Consider the following 12,942-nt stretch of genomic DNA (forward strand, 5'->3'; position numbering starts at 1 on the left):
TGCCTTGTACTGTTTTTATTAGTGGTATGGTGCGCCACTTCCATGCACTGAAACAATGGAACAAAACTGCCACCATACTGTGTACCACTGCCATGAGCCTGGCTCCATCTTCTCTACGCACTTCTCTTACACAGCCAGGTTAACAGGATCTCTTAACCACCCCTACCTCCTGTTCTCCAGCTGGCAGAACCCCTGCTGCCTGGCCCTGTGGCTCCTGTGCTCCACAGCCTTCTGATTGCCCAGTGGCTTCCATGGCGTTTGTTACTACATCTTCTTGTCTTCAAGAGCCCAGAACTGGGCACGGTGTTTCAGCAGCAGTCTCAGAAGTGCTGAACTGAGAGATTGCTCTTCTGGCCCCTGCTCAGCCATGATCTTCTAATGGAGCCCAGTATGGGGGTGGACACCTTCATCTTCACTTGTCCCTCAGGACCCCATATCAGCCTCCGCAAAGCTGCTTCGCCACCAGGATCTACAACTGCATCAGCTTAGTTCAGTTCCCACTGCAGGATTTAACTGTGTGAGGTTCCAGTCAAGTCTTCAATTCATGTCCACTGCATTGCTGATTTCAGGAAATAAAAAATAAACATCCTGTTACTCATTTAATTTTAAACAGTTTTACAATAGCTATAGAAATTTGAAAAAACCCTTCGTGGTATGTTACAGGCCATTGTTCAAATCACATGACGTAAAATTAATTTTTCATTCTTCATGTTTTTTTATCTTTTTATTCAGCTACATTAAGACAGCTGGCATTTGCAGCATAACTCCTTACTCAACAGCACAGACAACTTACTGCAGCTGTAATCTCCCCTATGATTAGCATTTCCTTCCAGTTCTTTTCAGCTGTCACTGCCTCAATACCATTTTTCTCCAGGTAATTAATACTTTCATATTCTTCTAAACTACTGCAACATAAACACAATCCACATTACTGCTTTTTCTTTAAACCCTACCACTTTCCTGTTTTTTGTCATGTATTGTAGGGCTCAAAAATATTTTCTTACATTTTAAAAGGCTTTTTTAAAGGCCAACAGCAATCAGTTAAACCGAGGAGCAGTCATTTAATATATCATTTACTCTTATTATTCTTGTAGAACATACAAACTTTAATCCTTTTAGTTACACCCATTTCCCTTAACACTGCTGTTTCTAAAAAGAAAATCTGCCTGGAGTGCAGTCTAGATGAAAAGGGCATCAGTACCTCAGTTACACATCAAAGCAGGTCAACATCAGCTCTGCTATGAAATGCTGGACTGGCACCACCTTCTGTGCCAGAGGCTGAAGACAGTAACATCACAAAAGCTGTAACTCGTCTCCTCATGTAGGAAGAGGACTTGGAGCTCACGAGCAGATGTATTCACATTCTTCTCGTGTCTTTTCCAAGCTGAGGTATTGGTGGGGGACACCACCTCCAGGCTGTGTGTGTTCTTTTTTGTCATTTCAAACAGCCCTTTTCCTTCAGGTCTCACAGGTCTGGCCTTTCTGCAAGCAGAGAAAGAAAACAGCTTAACTGAGTATGATCAGTTTGTCCTTCTCCTACCTTCAGCCAGGTGTGACAGATTTAGTTACTATTTTATTAGGTAACAGCATTATTTTTTTGCCCAAGAGCACTGAGAGAAGGAAAAAAAAAAAAACATTCATGCATTAAGCACAAAAATAGTACTAACAAACTAAAAACTGAGTAGAAAGTGTACCATCATAGGAGTTTTAACGAGTGACAACACGATTATATTCTCACCCTGATGGTCCAAGGTGCAGAGCAGCATTTTGCACATCATCACAACGTAACAGCCTCAGTTCTGAGGGTGGGCAGCCACCAGCAGCTTCCATTGAAACCTAATGCACTCAATGGAGACAAACATTTCCAGGAAGTAAGTACGATTCAGGCTGAGGAGTTACAAGAGACACTTCAGTGATAACTTCCTTGACAGTGTGCTTTTGTCATCAAAGTAGAGCACTTAAGACTCAAATGGCAAATAACAGAGCAACACATCAGCAAATGTTGTCATCTTATTACAGGGGTTCCATGCTATTGTCTCCTTATCACAAAAATTTCATACCTTCTTGGTGTTTCTCATGGGCAGCTCCTCAGAGCACTGACACTTTCTTCTTCACAAAGCAGCCAACTGAGTCCAGTTCCCTTCTCAACCAGCCACCCCATTCTTTTATAGCATCTTCTTCTCATTGGTTACAGCTGTGGCCTATTAAAGTCAGGCCTGTTCCTAATCTTTGATAATTGGCCCAGCTGCAACTCCTTAGGGGTAAGATTACTTTCTACACTATCTTTATTTTCTTATATTCTATCCCCCTACAGCAAATACAGTTGGATAAAGAGCTGAGCAATGCCAGCAATTTTTCAGACAGCCCTGCCCCCGCCAAGGCAGCTGCAGCTCCCTCTGTTCAGGAAGCCCAGGAGCAGGCAGCCTGGCACAATACTTAACACAAATTCATTGGGCCATTATACTTGGTCAGCCAGGTTCACACTGCAATCTGAAGCCACCATACATGTGAGGAATGGGGGAAGAGGAAGAAAGGTTCTTAACACTTCATTGAGACAAGGAGTTGTTATTTAGCCAGTAAAAGGAACACTTGTATCTCCAAGGAACCTTGACCATCCTTTTTTTCCTTCACAGGAAGGAAACTGTAAGCTGACAGAAAAATTCTGAGATGCCTGGGAAACCTGCCAAACACTGAGGTTCCCAAATGGCTCTTGTGCACAGCAGCACTCTCATATGTAATAACAAACAAGACTGAATTCCAATGGCTACATGGTCAAGACAAAATGTCCTCTGGATTAAAAAAGCCCGAAAACATTTGAATCAACTCTGAAAAAATTAGGCAGCCTTTTTTTGTTTTACTTTACTTTTCTGACAAAGAGCTTTAGCTGCTTGTCTTTTTTAGATTTTGTGAGTAAATGCTTGTAGGTTGCTTATTTCAGTAGTCTGGTTTATATTGCCAATTGTTGTGTGATAATTCTTATACTGTGAACTAGAAAATAACAGGACTCCTTAGTAAAGGGCAAAAGCAGAACCATAAAAAGGTGTGCAACAACTTTCCCACCTCATCAGTGCCCTTCCCAGAACCAAGAACATCACAGGGTCCAGCTTAGAGAACACAAACTGGACAAGTCACACGTGCTGAGCTTGCTAGGATGCTCCCATGAGTGCTGAAGGAGCTGGCTGCTGGCCTTGCAAGGCCACCCTGCATTGCTGACAGAGTATGGCAACTGGGAGAGGTGTGCAAGCATATCAGGGGAAAGCAAAAGTCACTCCAGTCTTCAACAATGGCAGGAAAGAGAACCCAGGGAACTACAGGCCCTCGGAAGGTGATGGAACAACTACTCCAAAAAAACGTTTCCAGACCAAGAAGGTAAGTGGCAGCAGTCAGCATGGATTTACAACAAGGTCATTTGCAAATTCTTAAGGATCCCAACTGGAGAGCCTCTCTGGTGACGTGACCAGTTCAGTGGACATGGGGAGAGCAGTGGATATTATCTGCCTCAGCTCAGGAAATCTTTTGACACTGCCATAGTATCTCCAATTATCATTTTGATCCTGTCATGATACTGACAGACTACTGATAGGCTCAGTGGACCATGAGGTGGACTAAAAACTGGCTGAAGAGATGGGCTTAGAAGGCTGTTGGTGACATGAAGTCCTCTTGGACATGAGTGAATAGCAGAGTATCCCTGCACTGAGGCCAGTCCTTTTCAGGATGTTCATTTCTGCCCTGGTTGATGGGACAACATGTCCTCAGAAGTCTGCAGGTGACACAAAGCTGAGAGGAGCGGCTGCTAAGGCCATAGAGTCATGCCACCATCCAGTGATCCCTCGAGAGGCTGGAGAAATGAGCTTACAGGATCTCATGAAATTCAACAGAAGGAAATGCCAAATCCTGCTCCTGGGGAGAAATAATCCCAGACACCAGGACAGGCTAGAGGCCAGCGGGCTGGAGTGCCCCTTTGCAGGTAAGGACATGGTGGCCCTGGTGTACACGAGGTCCAAGAACTACCCTGAGCAAAGAGTGCAATCTGGCCACAAAGGCATCCAAATGGCATCCTCTTTACAAAGAAAGTTGCCAGCGCATGGAGAGAGATGATCAGCTGGTCTGAACCCCTGCCATGGACAAGGACACCTATTACATGTGATTATAAAACAGATAAATTGTTCTGGTCCTTTATATTCCCAGTTCTCTTATTTACTGTTAACACAACTACAGAGTCAGCTCTGAGTCCTTTTGCCAAGCCAAACAAACACAGAAGAATTAACACAAGTTTCTCTTGCTTTACCACTAGAACTTGCAGAAGCTTCGTCAAATCCCACTAGTGTTTAAATTTACTTTTGCTTTATAAAAATAACTGGTATTTTGGAGTTACCAGAACTATGGAACTTAGCTGCATACAACTCCCTTTAAAACCTTGCTATCTGTCAGCACCATTGAAATGCTGTCCACAGTCAGGGCAGATGGCACAACACACCTGTGTGCACACAAATCAAACTATGCCCCAGGCTTCCCAGAGTGCACGGACATCACCTTCCAGACCAGAGCCCTCTGATTAATGCCAAAGACTGTTCAGAATCAGTAACTACTGTGTTGGTTGTACAAACAATCAGGAGTCTGAGTGCAATGTATCAGTAACATCCAGCAGCTCAGACATGGCATCATATTAATGTGGCACTGTGGGGTTTGGATGGCTGTCCAGAGCTTGAGCTAACTGCTAGAGGCTCTGTTCATATGCTTGAAGTCCTTTAAAAACATAACACATGGCAGGAATTAGGCCAGGAATTACATTATCTGAAATCAAGTATTACTTGAAGTGTACAAGAACAACTACGTCAAATCACAAATCTGAACAAAAAGTGGGGGACTGATTTCAGTGACTGCTGGATAAAGCCATATTCCTTAATACGTACCTTGTACTAAAACCTGGTTTAGGATTCTCTTTTGTCTGCATAAGATACCAGAAGGATTCTGCACAAGCCAGTCTTCATCTGCATTTTTAAGATTTTAACAGTAACCTAAAAAAAATAAAGAGACAGTAAATAACTGACATTTCAAGCAAAAGGGAAAACGCAGTAGCTTCTCTTTTCAGAAACCCATAATATATGGAGTAATAAACCATAATAAAACTTCCCATTACCAGAAAAAAATCAATTTATTCTCTACCCATTCTTACCACTTAGTTGTTTCTCCACAGATTTTATTTAAATTTTTACTACTCAGCAGTTAAACAACAGCTGTTCCAAGAACATTAACAAGTTCCTAGATTTTTATATTTCTGCTTGGAGTAGATTAACTGCAGTTCTTATCCAAAGAGCCCCAAGTCATTTCCCTTTGGAGGTTTTCTAAAACATATGTATTTCATGTGACACTAGACATTCTAGAGATTCTAGGCCTGCCAAGGCACATGGCGAAAGTGGCATTTCATCCTTCTAATATTAGTGCCACTAAAATGATCAGGATCCCTGCACACAACACTGAGTCATTAGTGACACTTGAGAACTAACAGCTCTCACTGCAGTCTCCTCCTCTTTCTGCAGCGTGTTGTTGTACAGACATTATTAACTGGGGGCAAAGTTATCTATCAAAATAATATACCTGAACTGAGCTGGAGTAAAAAAACATCTCACAACAGAACTGCATACAAGTATCATTCTTAAAATACAGTTTAATACTGCAAACATTAGAAATTGATGCAAAAGTTTAGGACTTCCGTAATTTTACAACTTCTGCAATCAATTGGCTTGTATCTGCAGTAAGTGGTATCCACCTTGCACAGTGTCTTCTCAGAGTACACATGCAAATCAACTATCCAAAATGTTTAAAATTCAACAGCTCCATGCCCCAGCCATTCAGGCTTTGAAATAGCTCTCACCTGTCCTCCCAGAATTAAAATCACCTCTTCTCCATAACTGTCTCAGACTTAAAGTAAGATGTGAGCAGTGCAATGTTTGACAGGCTTATCATAATCCCTTACTCAGGCACAGAAACGTGTTTGCAGAGCCTGAGAGCCCTACGGAAATGTCTACAGAGAAGACTGCCGGGAAAGGTCCTCATCACAGCAGTACAAAGGGGTGAAGAACTCCCCATACTCTCAAGTAAAGACTTCTTAAAATGATTTTCCAACATCTTGAGGTCCTGTTTTGATGACCATAAAACTTAGCACACCCTGCAAAGCATTTATTACAGAAAGAATTCCTTTGGAAAGCCACACATAGGTTACACCTTTCAGGCTAGCTTCACTTTAGGAGCAGTCCCAAAAAGCAATTCAAGAGGTGACATATGTGCAAATTACAACACACAACCACAAATGTTTACAATAAAGTTAACATCTACCTTATCAGACACAGCTGAAAACAGGCTGAGATGTGCAGCTCAGAATAAATACCATTTTAAAGTTGGCATGATTAATGTCTGAGCCCTATTAAATCAATTCTCCCATTTGGTTCTTTTTTATCTCCCTTCCCACACCATGGTGAAACTTGCTATCTATCAGATTTACAAAGTTCAGTTATCTATTCTGCACCAGACATTCAGCAAGATAGATACTTTCTTCCTAAAGCACAAATGAAAGAGCACAGCCCACTAACCCTTTCTAACTGTGTTGATTCTACAATCATTTAGCAAGTCAAATGCAGTAATAGCTGTAGTGATGAACTGCCAGTCATAGGGAGCTGGCTGAAACTGTCATCTGGAGAAGTGTTAGTGTCCTGAGACATCACCTCAACATGGTGCAATTAATGTAGCTATTGATAGGTATGTGCCCATCTAACAGGAAGGCTAAAATTACAAACGGCATAGTTTTCAGTCTGTATTTTATTATTAAAAAACCCCAATAATTACTTTCTCCTCCCCCCCCCCCTCCCAAATCAAGAAAGCTAAAGCATCAAGGCCTAACACAGTCTCTCCAGTTTCTGTAACTGACAGTAAATATTACTTTCTCTTTCTTGGCCACCTAGATTTACTGAAGAGAAAGCAGTGTGCCATATTCTTGGCAACCAGTAGATATTAGTGACAAAGCTGTAGCCAAATTATTATCGTCCATTTTTGATTACAGGCTCTAAAACCACCCAGTAAGACTGCTGGGAGTGTTAAAATGCCTATAGTTTCTACTAGGAATGTGCCTCTGCACAATTTATTCACAATTCTCCCTCTTCTAAGATCATTCCAACCTCTCTACCCTATATAAACTCTACTGTTTATGATTAGTAGTATTTACTTTGCTAGAGCTGAATGCATCCAAGCAGCCAGTGATGAAAAATGTGATTTCTAAGAGTGAGCTGGAACACAAGCAAAAGTTGTTTTCAAAGAGACTGAATTTTCATCCATATGATAAAGTTCTTCTTTAAATTAAAGCTCAAAGTGGGTATGGTGGGTATGGTAAGCAAAATGAATCTGACCTAGTCTAAAAGGCTTACAGCATGATAAACATGCCTGTTCTCGAGAGGAGAGAGGCATCACACACAAATGGAATGATATTGTGCATATATTGTGCTGTTACAAAGGAAAATTGAAAACCAACTCCTAAGTGCAGCTATCTCAAGTAATGCATGCTCAGCTTAGTGGGATATCCGCAGCACAGACGGGCTGTGTGGGACAAGCTCCAGGCTGCTGGCGCCAATTCGGAGGAGGAATAGCTGTGACACTCCAACACCGAAGGACACTGCACATGTACCTTGCACACAGATGCATGGCAGCTTCACTGGATTGACTGACAGAACAGGTTTTGTGGTTTGGTTCAGGGTTTTTTTTGTTTTCATTTTTTTAATTAATGGGCTTTTTGGTGGCTATTGTAAGTAAGAGTAATAAAACCCCACTAAGTTTCCCCTTTATTTTAGGTCTACTTTAAAAATTACCTAGCAACACACAACAGCAGCACAGGTAAATTTTGAGTTCCACTGAAGTGACCATATGGCATTTTGCACCAGCGGGCACAGGTATGATTTTGAGAGTAGCAGAACCACTATCCAGCACACAGAAAGAAGAACTCCAATGCCGAGGTGTTCTCAGGAAAACACACAATCCCTTGTGGCCACTTATTTGGGGTTTCCAAAGGGAACCCGAGATGATCCGCAGAGCTGTGTTCATGTTTGCATTTGTTCAGGCTTACCTATCAAAAGGTAACAGATAACAATGTTGGCTGCTGACATACTAACAGAAGATACAGTGCTATACATTCTTAAACGGTCAGGCAATCTTATCCTCCCCATTCTTCTCTTAGTTTTAACTTTAGTCTGGCCAAACCTGCTCATCTTAATTATGAGTAGTCCCTACTGAGGATAATAAAACCATTAGAGACTAAAAGAAATTGTTACCTGGCATCACTGCATAGCTGCCAGGGATTATAGGAGGCAAACTGCAACACATTTTTTCCAAATCCTGTGTTTGTCAAATTCTCTTAATAAGTGCATATTAAGTACTTGCAGAGAAGTAGAAGCAAGCAAGTATTTAAGGGAAAAAAATACCAAATTAGAGCTCAAAGGAAGAATTAAGTTCCTAGAAACAAAAGGGAAAGTACTACTTGAGCTAAGCCAACAAGGCATTCAATTTCCTTTGCAAGATCGTTAAAATATTTTACATCCATTTCACAACTTAAAGTTACAAGGAGTAGGGTACCTGAAGTTAGCATCTTACACAGAATGAGGAATGTGAATGCAGTAATATTCCTCTTCTGAGATCAGATTTCAAAAAAGAACAAATGGTGGCAGTTACTAGTGGCCAGGCAATGAACACATGCCAGTGACAATCTGTGATCAAGGGACATTAGTTTCTGTTTTGCTTGGATTGCAGATCTTCAGCATACAAAAATTAGATGATTTCTTCAGTATTTAGGGAATGATGAGCATGTCTGAAAGCATTTAAACAGAAGACACAAAAGTTTTCATCTGTACAGCTTCAGCAAGGTCAGAATTCAAAGATACTAAAATTTGTAAGCACTTCATAAAAACAATAAAATTGCTCATTTGCAAGTCATTACATTCCTGGATGCAAGACACAATAGCATCCAGTGGGTTATATATATATATATATACACACATTATATTTTTTGCAAAATTTTATGCATTGCAAGACAGTAGTCCAAGTCATTAAGACAATCCTGTGTGAAACAGCAACAAAATCCTGTATTTTTGAATACAGCCCCCTCCCCTCTGTGACACTCCCATTTCAAGTTGAGGAACCTGCACCACCAGAATAGCTGGCTCATCACTGATTTTCATAATTACCCATTTTACAAATGTTGTCATTGAAGCAGCAAAAATATCTTTCAATGTTTAGATTTTTACATTCAATGACTGTGTTCATGCTGAGCATCTTGGAAAAATGTCCAAGTAATGGTGTTATTTTCTTCATTCAGAACTCATATGACAGGTTACACAGATGTGAAGTTCTGAGCATTTTGTGATACTTTATCATGAACAGCTAAAAAGTACAAAACTGTTGAAGGAACAAGAGAATAACCTTTAACCCTCATCATCTCTTTCCACTAGAAATAATGATGTATAGATGTGACTTCACAAAGAAAACTTAAGAAACGTGACAGATGAAAAGCATCTGATAATGCTGCACTTGGCACTGGAAGCTAGAGTTAAAATTTCACAAGATAGTTCTGCCAGGTTCTGGAAACTCTGAGGTCACCTATCACAGACATAGATTTAGAAAAGTCTGCTGTAAACAAGATACCATTAAACCAGCACAGCTAGCACAGAGTTAAGTAGGATCTCAGTACAGGTCTACTACTTTAACAGAAGTCAGGATACAATTGTGCTACACACAATGCAAACAAATATGAACTTATGCAAGGAGTTAAGAGAACCACTAAGATTTTAGGGATGTTTAAATAGGCATACTTCTATTAAGACTAATTTTTTATTTCAAAAATATTTAAAATTGTTTTAAAGTAGCAGAAATGTGCATATGCAAAGCCTAAGAGACAATTTTCTTATATCTTAGTTTTAAGACTACAGAAAATCAGCATAAGCTTTGTATTATAGAATAATTCTTATATATAGTAGTGATAACCTCACTAGTTTGAGGATGTTTTCTACCTTCCAAAACCTAAGAGGGAATCTAGTTTCACACAAAACTTCCTATACTGTGCATAAGTCCAATTTTCTCTAATTAAAAAAAAAAAAAAACACAACAGTATTCCTAAGGAATTGTGAAACTCACTAATACATAGCTTCTGAAGTGTTTGCAATTCTGCTTTACAGAACTTCACACAATGCTCCCCATTCCCTCCTGTAAGGTTCCTTACCTGTCATTTTTGCAGCAGGTGCCAAGTTAGGCCAGTGTCCTAACCTCCTCTTCCAAAATAATGACAGCAGAACTGATTATCTTTGTGGGGCTAAAATCTCTGAAGCTGTAAGACTGTGCTGGGGGAAGGGCAGGGCAAGATGTGGTCACACAGTCTTTATTAACATCAACTCACTCACTCCAAGAGCTTTCATCTTTGACATGCTTCATTTGAAAATGTAAAATTTAACAATACTACCCAATACATACAACTACATTGAAATGACACCTACTAAGGAAGGATTCAAATACCCAAGCATGTAATAGGGTTTAACTGTTAATTCATTCACATAAAGTTTAATGAATTCAAAGTTTTGCTTAGATGACAGAATCGTGGACTTGTTAATGTCAGAAGGGATCTCTAGAGATCATCTGGTCCAACTCCTCGGCTCAGGCAGGGCCACCTAGAGCCAGTGCCCAGGACCACATCCAGATGGCTTGTGGCATCTCCAAGAATGGAGACTCCACAACCTCTCTGGGCAGGCTGTGCCAGTGCTTGGTCACCCCTCACAGTAAAAAAGTTTCCTGATGCTCAGAAGTAATCCCCTGTGTTTCTGTGTGTACCCATTGCTTCTGGTCCCATCAAAAGATCTGTGATTCTTTGTGCAGTTAAGTCATTTCCCTCCTGTACTAACTCTACTGGGTGACAACTTCCATCACAGATTACTCTATAAGAAATGCAGAATTATCAACTTCTGGCTTCCACCATAATAAAATCATAATTGGTAGAAAATAGAAAATCTTACATTAGATTTGAAATACAGGAAATGGAATCTGTATTTCAAGTCAAAGACAACAAACAGCATTAATAAACTGCAGGGTATCCTATCTACCCCATACTGGTATACTGACATAGACTTACCTGTTCCTGAAAAAACTCACAAAGCAATGTTGAATAAAGAAGCCATTTCTCTATTTGCTACTCTCTGCCTGGCAAGCTGGGACTCAAACTTGGCTCTTTGTCCTTTCTTTGCACAACTGGACATATTCCTGATGCTGCACTATCAGGATTTATTTCAGCTTTATAGTACCATAGAATGCTGTAAATTCTATGTACAGCATTCCTTATTTTAGTAGACGTCACTACTACCTGCAAGATAAAAGCTGTTCTTCCTACCCACAGTGAAATAGCTTTCTAAGTTAATAGCAAACATTTTTAAAAGCTTTAAGCTCAGCTGTCATACATAGAGCAAACCAAACACCTACTAACTTGTGGGAAAGGACTGAAAAGCACTATATTAGAAATAATTTCAAGTCTGAATAACAGATGAGGCATCTTAGTGAGTGTTAGGAATACTATTAACCATTCCACCATATACCCTCCATAAAGTCGCTCGTTGGCTACCATTTTCTCCAACTGAGAGCAAAGTAAAGGCCTCAGTGATGACACTCCTTTGCACAGGACTAGGCCAAGACCACAGTGTGAGAAGTGAGGAACTCCCTTTTGATATCATCTTATATACAAAGGCAGTAACTTGGCATCATATTCAAAACTAAATATTTTTAATCAAAGAGACTGATTGCTGGTACTGTTTTTCATCATAGCTCATTCAGATTTCAAGATGCAAGCTTGCACTATAGTTCTCACATTAAAATACTAATTTACAAACAAGCTATCAAAATTATCTTGGGTGCCAAGTTTGTAAGTATCAACACATTAATGAGAAAATGGTTACACACACAGACAAAAACATAAAAGCTGTTACCTGTTTGTGACTTTTGATGTACACGAGTAAAAAACATCCATTCTGATACACTACAAACATTACTTGTAACATCTTGAAAAAGAAATTCCGCTTAAGCAAGCAGCAGCTTCTCCAAAAAAGTCTGCATTTCATACTGAAGTTCTGCATCCTGATGCATCCATTTCTTTGTAAGATTAACAGAACATGTACTTGTTATCAGATTCTTTTGCACTATGTTTTACAGACCACCTTCAAAGCAGTTTGCTCTCCTATTCTGCTCAATCTTGTTCTGGTCTTCTCGTAACTTACTTTCATCTTATTTAACAACTTTTACACTTACTTTCATTCTGGACTCTACAAAATCTTGCATCTGATCAGCACCTGACTGATGAGTATGCCCTGACAGGGTATATTTATGCATAAAGTTTGAAGGACTCTAGTTTACATCAAGCTGTGAAAGCTAAAATGAATGCAGATGTCCAAACAGTTTAAAGATGAGCCTCAGAAAACGGAGGTAGAACAAAATCCAAGTACCTTTATTACAAACTTGGGGAATTAGAACCATCCAAGAGATTAATTTTCCATAACACACCTGGAATTATTAAAGGAATTTGTCTCATTGACAGTACAAGTGTAACTAGTTTGTATTTTCTCTATTTTCTTAAGCCTCTACTCAAACTTGCCCAGATCAATACCTCATTGAGAACACAACTTTCATTAATGAAAAGTAATATTTGGAAGTGCACTGTAATGACTGAACAGGTATAAACTAAGCTGACTGCAGCTGATAGGAGCACATGCTGATTTAAGCACCCCATGACGGCATCACTCTCAATCCACAACTGCAGTGGCTGTCACTACCCGAGAGAATTTGCTAAGCAGAAAAGATGACTTTGAAAAGCATCTGAGTGGCCATAAATAAACCTCATTAACTGAGGCACATGAAGCAACTGCTGAAACAACC

At 40.0% G+C, this 12,942-nt stretch overlaps 1 protein-coding gene across 5 annotated transcripts in view; it reads right to left on the reverse strand.

Moving 5' to 3' along the window:
* The window catches only part of PSPC1 (paraspeckle component 1), a 58,731-nt gene continuing 45,789 nt past the window's right edge, over window positions 1–12,942 (reverse strand). The window contains exons 7-10 of one of the 5 annotated variants that reach the window (XR_010783139.1): window positions 4,914–5,018; window positions 1,739–1,836; window positions 1,202–1,482; window positions 1–559 (exon numbers count right to left, since the gene is read on the reverse strand). The gene's annotated coding sequence lies outside the window, so the exon portion shown is untranslated. Of the gene's footprint in view, window positions 560–1,201; window positions 1,483–1,738; window positions 5,019–7,856; window positions 8,111–12,942 lie in introns of all 5 variants that reach the window. The other 4 variants (XR_010783140.1, XR_010783138.1, XR_010783136.1 and 1 more) reach the window with 4 other exon arrangements.

Source organism: Molothrus aeneus, chromosome 2 (assembly GCF_037042795.1).
Source record: "Molothrus aeneus isolate 106 chromosome 2, BPBGC_Maene_1.0, whole genome shotgun sequence".
NCBI classification, from domain to species: domain Eukaryota; kingdom Metazoa; phylum Chordata; class Aves; order Passeriformes; family Icteridae; genus Molothrus; species Molothrus aeneus.